General features: G+C 40.6%; 1 protein-coding gene across 4 annotated transcripts in view; it reads left to right on the top strand.

Annotated features, from left to right (window-relative positions):
- Positions 1–456: 456 nt before the first annotated feature.
- The window catches only part of foxp4 (forkhead box P4), a 129,429-nt gene continuing 120,104 nt past the window's right edge, over positions 457–9,781 (top strand). Inside the window, exon 1 of one of the 4 annotated variants that reach the window (XM_047805363.1) lies at positions 457–1,192. The gene's annotated coding sequence lies outside the window, so the exon portion shown is untranslated. The remainder of the gene's footprint in view (positions 1,193–9,781) is intronic. The other 3 variants (XM_027144330.2, XM_047805366.1, XM_027144331.2) reach the window with 3 other exon arrangements.

Raw genomic sequence — 9,781 nt, 5'->3', positions numbered from 1 at the left:
GCACTTATTAAATAATAATAAGATCTTAAATAATAGCAGATCTTTGGATAAACAAAAAATGATATAAAATAAATAAATAAAAGTGTAGGGGAATATGTGATATTTTTGTTTCTTATTTGTTGTTATGCCACTGAGATAACACATAACCTTAACAATGAGACTTGAATGCAGACTCAATGCTTCACTGGGGAATATTTAGATGTTATATATTTTAATCGAGTGAAGAAAGAACGAATAGCTTGTAAAGGCTTTATTGTTTACTTGTTACTTTTAGTGACATCTGTTGCGTGTTGGTGCATAACACTGAACGCCGTGTCGGGACGTTAAAAAGCACGTGCGCTTCTGCGCACACACACACACACACACACACACACACACACACACACACACACACACACGCACACACGCACACACGCACACACGCACACACGCACACACGCACGCAGCCCTGTTCCGGCGCGCGGGATTTGCAAGTAGGAGCTTGGAGCGGAGGAGGAAACGTGCACGCGCACCTGTTTTAGGCGCATTACGGTAGAGTCAATTGTCCTCCAAACACATCACCGCCAGTGCGCGCGAGCGCGAGTAATCCTACACTGATTTCTCCACGAAAGAGAAAGAGTGCGCGAGGTGCGGGACAGGGGGATGCCAACGAGGGCGAAGCGTTGCTGAGACTCGACACAGAGAAAGAAAGTGACACAGAAGAGAAGAAAAAAGGGGCAGGAAAAAAAGGAACGAAGAGGAACAAACAAACGAGGAAGAAGCTCCGGAGCGACGTGCTCGTTTTCGCTTTCACCAACTTTTCTCCTCGTGCGGTGACCATGAGCTAGTGTGCGCGAGGTACTCGGTATTGTTCCTGCTTATCGTCTCGTCCTGAGGAAGCACAAGGAGAAACGCACAAAGACGAAGGACTAATAAAGACTATTCAAGTCATTACAAAGTAATGATCCAGAGATATTGACCCCAGAGCGCACGTTTTTTTTTGTTTTGTTTTTTTTTTTTTGTTTTGTTTCCTTTCTTTCCGTTTTGTTTTGTTTAGTTTTTTTTTGTTTGTCGCATCTTCCTGCGTCTCATTTGGCGTGTGAGCGGCTTTTGGAATCATCACCGGGACGCGTTGCATCCAACCAAGGAGCGAGAACATCCACATGGTCGTGCGCGCGCCCTGAAACTTCACTTCTTCCGAGTTTGCCAACAGGTTCATATCGTTCTTCTTTCTTCCTTTTCAACTTTTTCCTGCCTCTTTCAGCCTCTCTTCACTTAAGTTCTCCTTTGTAATAAGTTTCTTTTTAGGTGTGTGTGTGTGTGTGTGTGTGTGTGTGTGTGTGTGTGTGTGTGTGTGTGTGTGTGTGTGTGGGAGCGCGTGCCAGGGTGTAGAAACGTCATTTCTAAAATAAAATGCAAAATGACAAATAATAATAAAAATAAATAAATAATAATACGAAGAAAATTCGGCACGTCTCGTTTTAAGGGTAAAAAAAAAAAAAGAAAACCCACAGTTTATGCATGTGTTTGTTTTTTTAATATCAAATGCAAAAATTAATCACACGGATTCTATCATTTTAGCAGGAAAACAGCAGTTGTGTTTGCATTATTATGTAAAAATAAATAAATAAATAAAATAATAAATACAGAAATAATGTTTTATAGTGAGTTTAGCGACACAATGCGGTATAATGAAAGTTGGTGGGAACTTTTAGCTGATGTGAAATGCACTGAAAGTCTGCCACTAAAGATTTTAATCTATATTTAATATATGTAATGTGTCTCATCAGGAGTTTGAATTATAACACTAAGTCCAGAGAAACTCCTGACAGCATATTGACACGTTTTCTTTCTTTCTGTCTGTAGACAATTCTGTTGTTAAAATGATCCCAATTTGATTTATTCATTCTAGGCAGAAATAACAAAGATGAAATAATACTAATATCAATATAAAAACATGAGTTGTGTGTTAAAGGCCTAAGCTGATTTTAGATGCAAATTCGTTCTAATTATTATTATAATATGCTTCTTATTAAATCATATATTCAGGTCGGATAAAAAAAGAAATAAATGAATGAATCAGTAAATAAACAGTAATATTTTTCTGCGCACGCGACAAACCGCTCAGTTACACGCTGCGTTTCCCAAACGTTTGGATTAGATATCTTTTTTTTTTTTTTTTTTTTTTAACTTTCTTCCGCAAAAGGCTATTAAGGATTTGGCGTAAGAATGAAGCAATTTACGTAATAAAAGGTTTCTGGTTTAATATTTTAATTTGATGTTCCCTGGATAACTTAAAATATATATTAAAGTATTTGGTGTGCGCGAGACTGACAGCGCCCGTTGTTCAGCATGACAGATGGTTATTGATCCATGTGGATTTAGCCTGCTATAACGCGTTATAACAACAGTTACGGCTGTCTTCTGATTTCCGGGAAAACGGAAACTTGTCAGGGGTGCAACTTTGACCTGCTGGTTATTATTTGAGAGCTTAAAAACGATGAACACAGCGCAGGAACACTTAATCCCTGTAAGTGCCGAATATAGTAAAAGTGAGTGTTCGTGAGGTTTCGCCTCGCGCTCCGTTTAGGCTCCACGCGCGCAATTAATAAATAGTGCAAAACAAGTGATTTCCAGGTTTATTTCACGGATTTCTATACAAATGTTTTGCACTTAATAAAAGTGTGAAATAATGCAAACATGGGCACTTTTTAAAAAAACAAAAAAAACAAAAACGTAAAAGTGCAGAAAAGTGAAAAGTGGCCAAAATGAATGAATTATATTTAGGCATAATGTTTATTACAAAGGCATAATGTTTATTATAAAGGCATCATGTGTGTGAGGACTGAATTGCTAAAGCGTGATTTGCACATGTTGGTATAAATAATAAATCACCAGAGTGTGTAATCTAGATTCTACTGATCTGTGCCTCCTGTCACAAATTTTCTCTGCCATGTAAAATCTACCCAGAGGATGGCACAGTGGTTGGCACGCGTGTTATTACGGGGTGACTGATGCAGGACAGGGCTTCGGGCACTATACATTTCCTCTAGCGGCTTTCTGACCCTGTTTCCCAGTGGCATTCCTGCCTTTGCCTGGTGCCATTCACAGCACTCAGAACATTTCAATCCGCTCATGGCCTTTTGAACACAATCACTGTTATGAAGAGCTGCTTTTCTGCTTTCTGATGCTTTTTTATTTGATTTATTTATTTATTTATTAATTAATTTATTTCTTCCGGACCTCTAGCAAATTTTTACAGGAATAATACAACGCATACAACTCAATCTGCTTATCTGCTTATCCTGGGTTTGGTTAACACTCTATGTCAAAATGAGCTTGAACTTCTTTAATTAAATCACCTGCAGACTCAGAAATACTGTTTTGGAAGAAGCCAAAAAATGATATATACATTTATATATATGTATGAAGTCAATGATAATATTTTGGGATTTCTACAATTCTGTTTGCTCTTTTAATATTAGATTGTTTTTGATATATTATATTCTTTAGAGGTGAAAATACTGGTGTAAATGTGCCGTTGTCCTCTACCTGCTCTTCTCAATCATGCTTGAATGATGGAGTAATTCAGTGTGAAGCCCAACCAGGCAAGGGCACAGATCTTCCCTTTCTTTCGTGAATACAAATGATAGTAATGAGGATAATTCTGAGGAGGCGACTTCAGTCGCATTGTGCGCTTTTGTGTCGCTTTTGGAGCCGCAAGTGGCAACGGCCCCACTTCAGACAAATCATTTTCACACACCGGCTCTGCGGCCAGACGTGAAAAAAAAAGAAGGAGGTCTGAAACATCACACACTTCAGTTTTTTTTTTGTTTTCTTTTTCTTTTTTTTTTTTTACTCATTATCACTAGTATATTATTTAATTCTCATTTGATTTAATATTCTAATGCATTTTAATTGTGAAGTCAGAGTGGAGTGTGTGAACAGTGAACTTTATTGGAACTGCATGGTGATGTTTGACAGGTCAGTGTGTGTGAGCTTGCAAACATTTTTATGTGTCGTTAAAGGAGGAATGTGTGTGTTGTATCACTTCAGTTTTGGAACTAACAGATGTCAGCCTTGTTAGTGTGTGATGGTTTTGTTTAAAAAAAAGAAGAAGGATGTGCTTTAGCTAATTGTGTGTGTGTGTGTGTGTGTGTGTGTATGTGTGAGAGAGCTCTAGTTAAGTGATATGGATGTGGATTTAAGTTTTTATTCCTCGCTGTCCTCATTTAAAGCACTTTTGATTTTACGAAGCGTCGTCCTCTGCACTTGTTGGCTCTGATACCATTAAACACTTCTGCCATTCCAAAAATAATGTATTTTTTTTTTTGAGTACTTTTTCCCCCCCTGATCAAAGTGTTTTTGAAGAGTAACACACACCCATGTGTAAATGAAGATTTTTGTTGTATTGTTTAACCTCACGTCACATCACTGACCGTTTTCCACCACTTTTCCCTCACACTCAAAAGCTTTTTTCTTTTCTTTTTTTTTTTTGTGCAAAATATGCAATGATTAAGTTTGCCTCTTTTCTACTCGGGCGAACCCTCAGCGAAAAGGTCAGGCCGGGATTTTACGGCCATTTGCCTCCTTTGAATGCGTCGCCTCTTGTGCTGACCAGCAGTAACCAGCAGCGCCACAGAAACGGTGATTAAACATATGGTTTTAATTGAAGATGTTATTCAGTGGAACGGCGAGCCAGGGCATTTTCTTGTGTGAATAATAAATTACACACGTTTTTAGACAGTGAGGCCTGTTTTTATTAAGACTCAGAGAGTGGTGTCATTTTCTCCTCAGAGAGAAACGACCAATAAAACAAAACAAAAAATTTAAAAAAAAAAAAGTAAAAAAAAAAATAACCCTCACCAACACAAACTGTCATATTGCATCTCGCTAGTTTGTCTCAGGAGGAAAAAGAAAAGGTTTGAAGTGAAAATGAGGATGAGGGATTTTTTTTATTTAATTTTTGAAGCTTGATCTGATTAATAGAGACATTGTGTGGAGTATGAGGTGGCAGGAACCCTGTAAGTTCATGGAGCTGGCAGAGGTAGGAGGATTTTTTTTTGTCCTGCGTGGAGACTAAACATTGCTGGCAGCTTGAGTTCCTCTTTGCAAGTTTTTTCCCCCTTCCATATTTATATATATGTGGAACAATTTTGCAGGATTATTCCAGGTTGTTAGGTTGTTATGAGCTGACCGGATGCCTTTAAGTTCACCGTACGGAGCTGGGTCGAGGCCCGTTTCCACTGAGAAGTGGAGGAAAGTCAGCCAGAGGAAGTCAGCATGGAAATGGCAGTGAGAGTGGCAGAGGTGTTGGTCGTTATTCCTCGTGATGCATTAGCTAAGCGTCCCGGGAGAGCCCTGGGCAGACATCAGCCCAGCTTTATGGCCTATTATTGGTACTCGGAATTGAGCTCGCTGCCGGAAAAAGCTCAGCTCTCGAAACACTTCCAGCAGAGAGCCAGGAAGAGAAAAAGATACGGAGGACACGAGCGAGGAAGTCAGAGGCAGAGCGATAAGGGAGGGATATAAGCGAAAGAGGCGACGAGTAAAGCAAAGCATTGCTGGTGAAACCTCCCACTCAGACGAGTCTGATCGATACACGCGGTGACACGGTCCGAGTTCGCTTTAAGCGCTCTGCGCACAGGCTTTGAAGGGGAGAAAAAAAGAAGAAGAAGAAGAGGCTGCTCCTGCTAAGTTTGCATTTGGCCTGACAGCTGTATTTGGGTTATGGATTTTCTCTCAATCCTGCTTCTCCTCCCCTGCTTCTAACCTCCGCTGCTCTCGCTTTCACGAAGGTCCTCATAACACGGCGCTGTGTATATTTTGAAAACCCTAGTTAAAGACTGACAAACCATCACGTCCATCAGGCAGAAGAGGAGGAGGAGGAGGAGGAGTAGGGGGTCGAGCGTGCATATCAGTTAGGCTCCTCTGGAGAGAGGGGGAAAAAAAAGACGGCGAGGGAGAGAAACTTTCAGCAGTTTATAACGTGCCCGTGAAAGACACGAGGGTGACGGCTAAGTGACAGCTTCAGGGAGTGAAAGCCATCGTTCGTGCTCTTTTAGTTCCTCACCGCCGTGCACACTGCAGCTTTTCAAAGGCAGCGCTCTGGTGAAATCCCTTCAGCTGGCATAAAGTAGCATGATTAGCAAACTTCAGCCGGACGCTAGCACCCAGGAACGGAGTAGATCTTTCTCCAGTCTTTCTCTCTCCTTTGTGTTTTTTTTTTCTTTTTTTACGACAAATCCTAATCCACAAGTTGAAAGTGTGAGAGAGTCCGAGAGCAGAAGTCACCACCCACAGGGTGACCACATCAGTAACGTTCATCGGCTAATCCACAAACTATCAGCTGTATAACGGCAGCTAAAGACGAAGTTCGCTTGTCTGACCACGTTCACAGTTCAGCTCACACTTTCAAATAATACAGATTTTTGGGATGTTGAGTCGAAAAACGAGAGTTAAACAAAAGAGTTAATGCTGTTACTGTTAGCTAGTTTTGGGAGAATTTTGAGAGATGGCCAATATGGAACAAGGGGGCATTTATTGTCCCTTTGGGAAGCACTCAGGGTGAAGTGCTGTAGAATTTGTGTGTGTGTGTGTGTGTGTGTGTGTGTGTGTGTGTGTGTGTGTGTGTGTGTGTGTGTGTGTGTGTGGCGTAGTCTGCAGGACTTTCCGAACAACATAGCGATCATAGGATGAAGTGACAGACTCACAGAGTCAGATTGTGAGAAAGATTTCAGAGTTTCAGAGATGATCTGCTAAACCACACAGCAGTATCTCAGCTCACACAACAAAGTCGAGATCCTTCTGTTTTCTTTGGAAACCCAGAAATTTCTGTCGTGTAACAAGACAGTGATGGAAAGCCGTGGCTTAGCTGGCACCAAATACTTCAGATATTTTTTAACAAACTTTTGCCTTAAGACGAATGAATCTCATTTAGTTTGCGGTCATTTATTTTTTCTCCTTATATTTATTTAAAAAACTAAAAAACTAAAAAAATTGTTTAGATACACACTGTACCGTGTAGCAAGCATTAGGACGATTTTAGAGGAGCCACGATAATGAAGGTGACATTTTTATTTCACTTATTTATGATTTTTATTTTCCTTTACATTTTTGTTTCAACTCATGACGTATCACTGGACTCGATGCATGAAAGATACTAGAAATGCTTTTTAGAGTTTTTTTTTTCCCCCCAGACGATGAACAGGAGAATTGAAACGTATTTAAATCAGACCCAAAGTGGAGCGCTTTGATTTGTAAATAAGGGGCATGAGAGATTTTTTTTTCCATGTTAAAAAAAAAAAAAAAAAAGCCTTCTGATAATAAAATAAAAAATAAAAAAGAATCCAAAAGTTAATTTTCTACACCACTTTAATTACTATTATTATTATTTAGACAGTTGGAAAAAAAACTGTGTGTGTATGTGTGTGTGTGTGTGTGTGTGTGTGTGTGTGTGTGTGTGTGTGTGTGTGTGTGTGTGTGTGTGTGTGTGTGTGTGTGTGTGTGTGTGTGTGTGTGTGTGTGTGTGAACTTGCTGAGATGGAGTTAGCATTGAGCAGAACTGCTTTTTCGCTCTCCATCTGCAGGCTGTGGGCAGCAGGCTTTGTTGACCGAGGCACATCTGCCACTATATTATCCCCAGCTGTTATCTGCATAATTGTGTAATACCCCCACCACCACACACACACACACACACACACACACACACACACGCACACACACACACACACACACACACACACTTAGACAGTGTCCCCGGCTCTCCCTCCCTAGCTCTTTGCACTGTGTGTGTGTCCTTGGGGCTGATGGGGCGATCTCTGTGGTCAGACTTGGTTGAGGTGGTGTCATCGTGTGTGTATAAATATACGTGTGTGTGTGTGTGTGTGTGTGTGTGTGTGTGTGTGTGTGTGTGTGTGTGTGTGTGTGTGTGTGTGTGTGAAGCCCGCCCTTACGGTCAGTGCCACTCGCCTGACATTTGTACAGGGATTTTTCACGCGTACTTCTCTCTTCTTACAGAAATAACATGAAGAGGATTTCCCTCATCTGTCCACTCCTCCTTCGACACACTTTTTTTTCCCGCCTTTTTCCACTTTGTGTGTGTGTGTGTGTGTGTGTATGTGTGTTACACGGCACTGCCTTTTGAAGTAAACGTTTTTGCATGCATTTAAAAACAAATTGCCGTGCATCTTAAAGCTCTGGCGTGAAAGCAGCGCTTAATAATTAATCGTCAAACAATCGTACGATTTGTCGAGACAAAAGTTGCGGAGTTTGCTCCGTCCCGAACGCTCCTGGGTTGTTCTAGGCAACGCATTTTTTCTGTAATTAAGCGCTTTCTTTCTTTCAACAGCAGATGCTCCCTCCTCCCCCTTTCCCTCACTCAGCATGAAGAAAGACTCATTATTTCTCTTTTAGTAATCCCAGTACTGTGTGTGTGTGTGTGTGTGTGTGTGTGTGTGTGTGTGTGTGTGTGTGTGTGTGTGTGTGAGATGGTCAAGAGAGAAGCCTTCCTTAAGCTTACCCAAACTGACATCTCCTCTCCAGCAGCCTCATTGAGAAGATGTTTTATGGTGTTCTTTCTGGCTGAGAGAAAGAGAGAGAGAGAAAGCTTGAGTTATACATGCGTGTGTGTGTGTGTGTGTGTGTGTGTGTGTGTGTGTGTGTTTCAGTGCGACCATTTTTCATTGCCACGCAAGTGAGTGCTCTTTTCCCTGCTCCAACTGATCACTTAAACAGCACTAGAGCTAAATCAAAATGCCGACTTCTAGCAAGCCAACCTTCCTGTCTTTGTCCTCACTTGTCATTTCATTCTGTCACTTTTTTCTTTAACATTTACTTATTTACATGTTTATTTATTTATTTGTTTGTTTGTTTGTTTGTTTGTAATCGCCGTGAAGGAAGACATTTGCATCAAAGTCATCTTACCTTTTCAAGCTAATTCTCTCATGGCATCCTTAAATCCTCGATGAAAGGAGAGTGAATGCCTTAATTACTGACGACCAAATTCATGTTCTTTGTTTTTTTTTTCTCCCCCTTCTTTATTTTCTTTTTAAATGCCTTTTTTTTTATATAGATCTAAATTAAGGTGCCATGGTAGGAAAGACATGGCGTTCTTCAAAAATTCGCCACTTTCCATTTAAATTGAAATTGTGCTCACATGACATCTGTCCATTCAGTTATTTATTTATTTAGTCATTAAAACCCAGAGTGACGATCGCCCGTCTAACCGCCGCTACACGGATTCCTCCCGTTTTTATTCCCTTTCCATCAAAAAAAAAAACCCCACAACTTTTTAATCAGATAAATCCTGTTGATCTTGATAGCGTTTTAATGGGTATATTTCCGTGGCAGATATGTTAATTATGTCCGTGTTGTTTTGTCATCTGTGAGATTTTGACAGGAAGATGAGGCAATAGTGGAAAAGAAAAGCTTTTCATCGAAAAAGGAAAAGAACTATCGGTACATTAGTATCGCGTTCGTTTCGCCTGCGGTGAAGGTTTCTGTCAGAAGTATGTGTAATAGGGGGGAAAAAGCACTAACTAAGAAGAAATAAGTAAAAAAACTCACAAGCTTCACAAAATCACAACACTGAAAGGAAATAATAGAGAAGGAAGACATTGCGACGGTCGCTGTCTTTATTTACAACCCCTCGCTTTGATCTGTGTGAAACTCTTCTTCGTATTTAGTTATTTTTTTTTCTGAGGCTGAGCAAGGTGAAGGGGGGGGGGGGGGCAATCTGAGTCGACTGAGGGAAGTTTGCGCGGCCCAGCCACACGCTGGGGGCTTTATACAGCTCGGTACT

This window comes from Tachysurus fulvidraco, chromosome 2 (genome assembly GCF_022655615.1).
Source record: "Tachysurus fulvidraco isolate hzauxx_2018 chromosome 2, HZAU_PFXX_2.0, whole genome shotgun sequence".
Lineage (NCBI taxonomy): Eukaryota > Metazoa > Chordata > Actinopteri > Siluriformes > Bagridae > Tachysurus > Tachysurus fulvidraco.
This window is presented reverse-complemented; position numbering and strand designations above follow the sequence as displayed.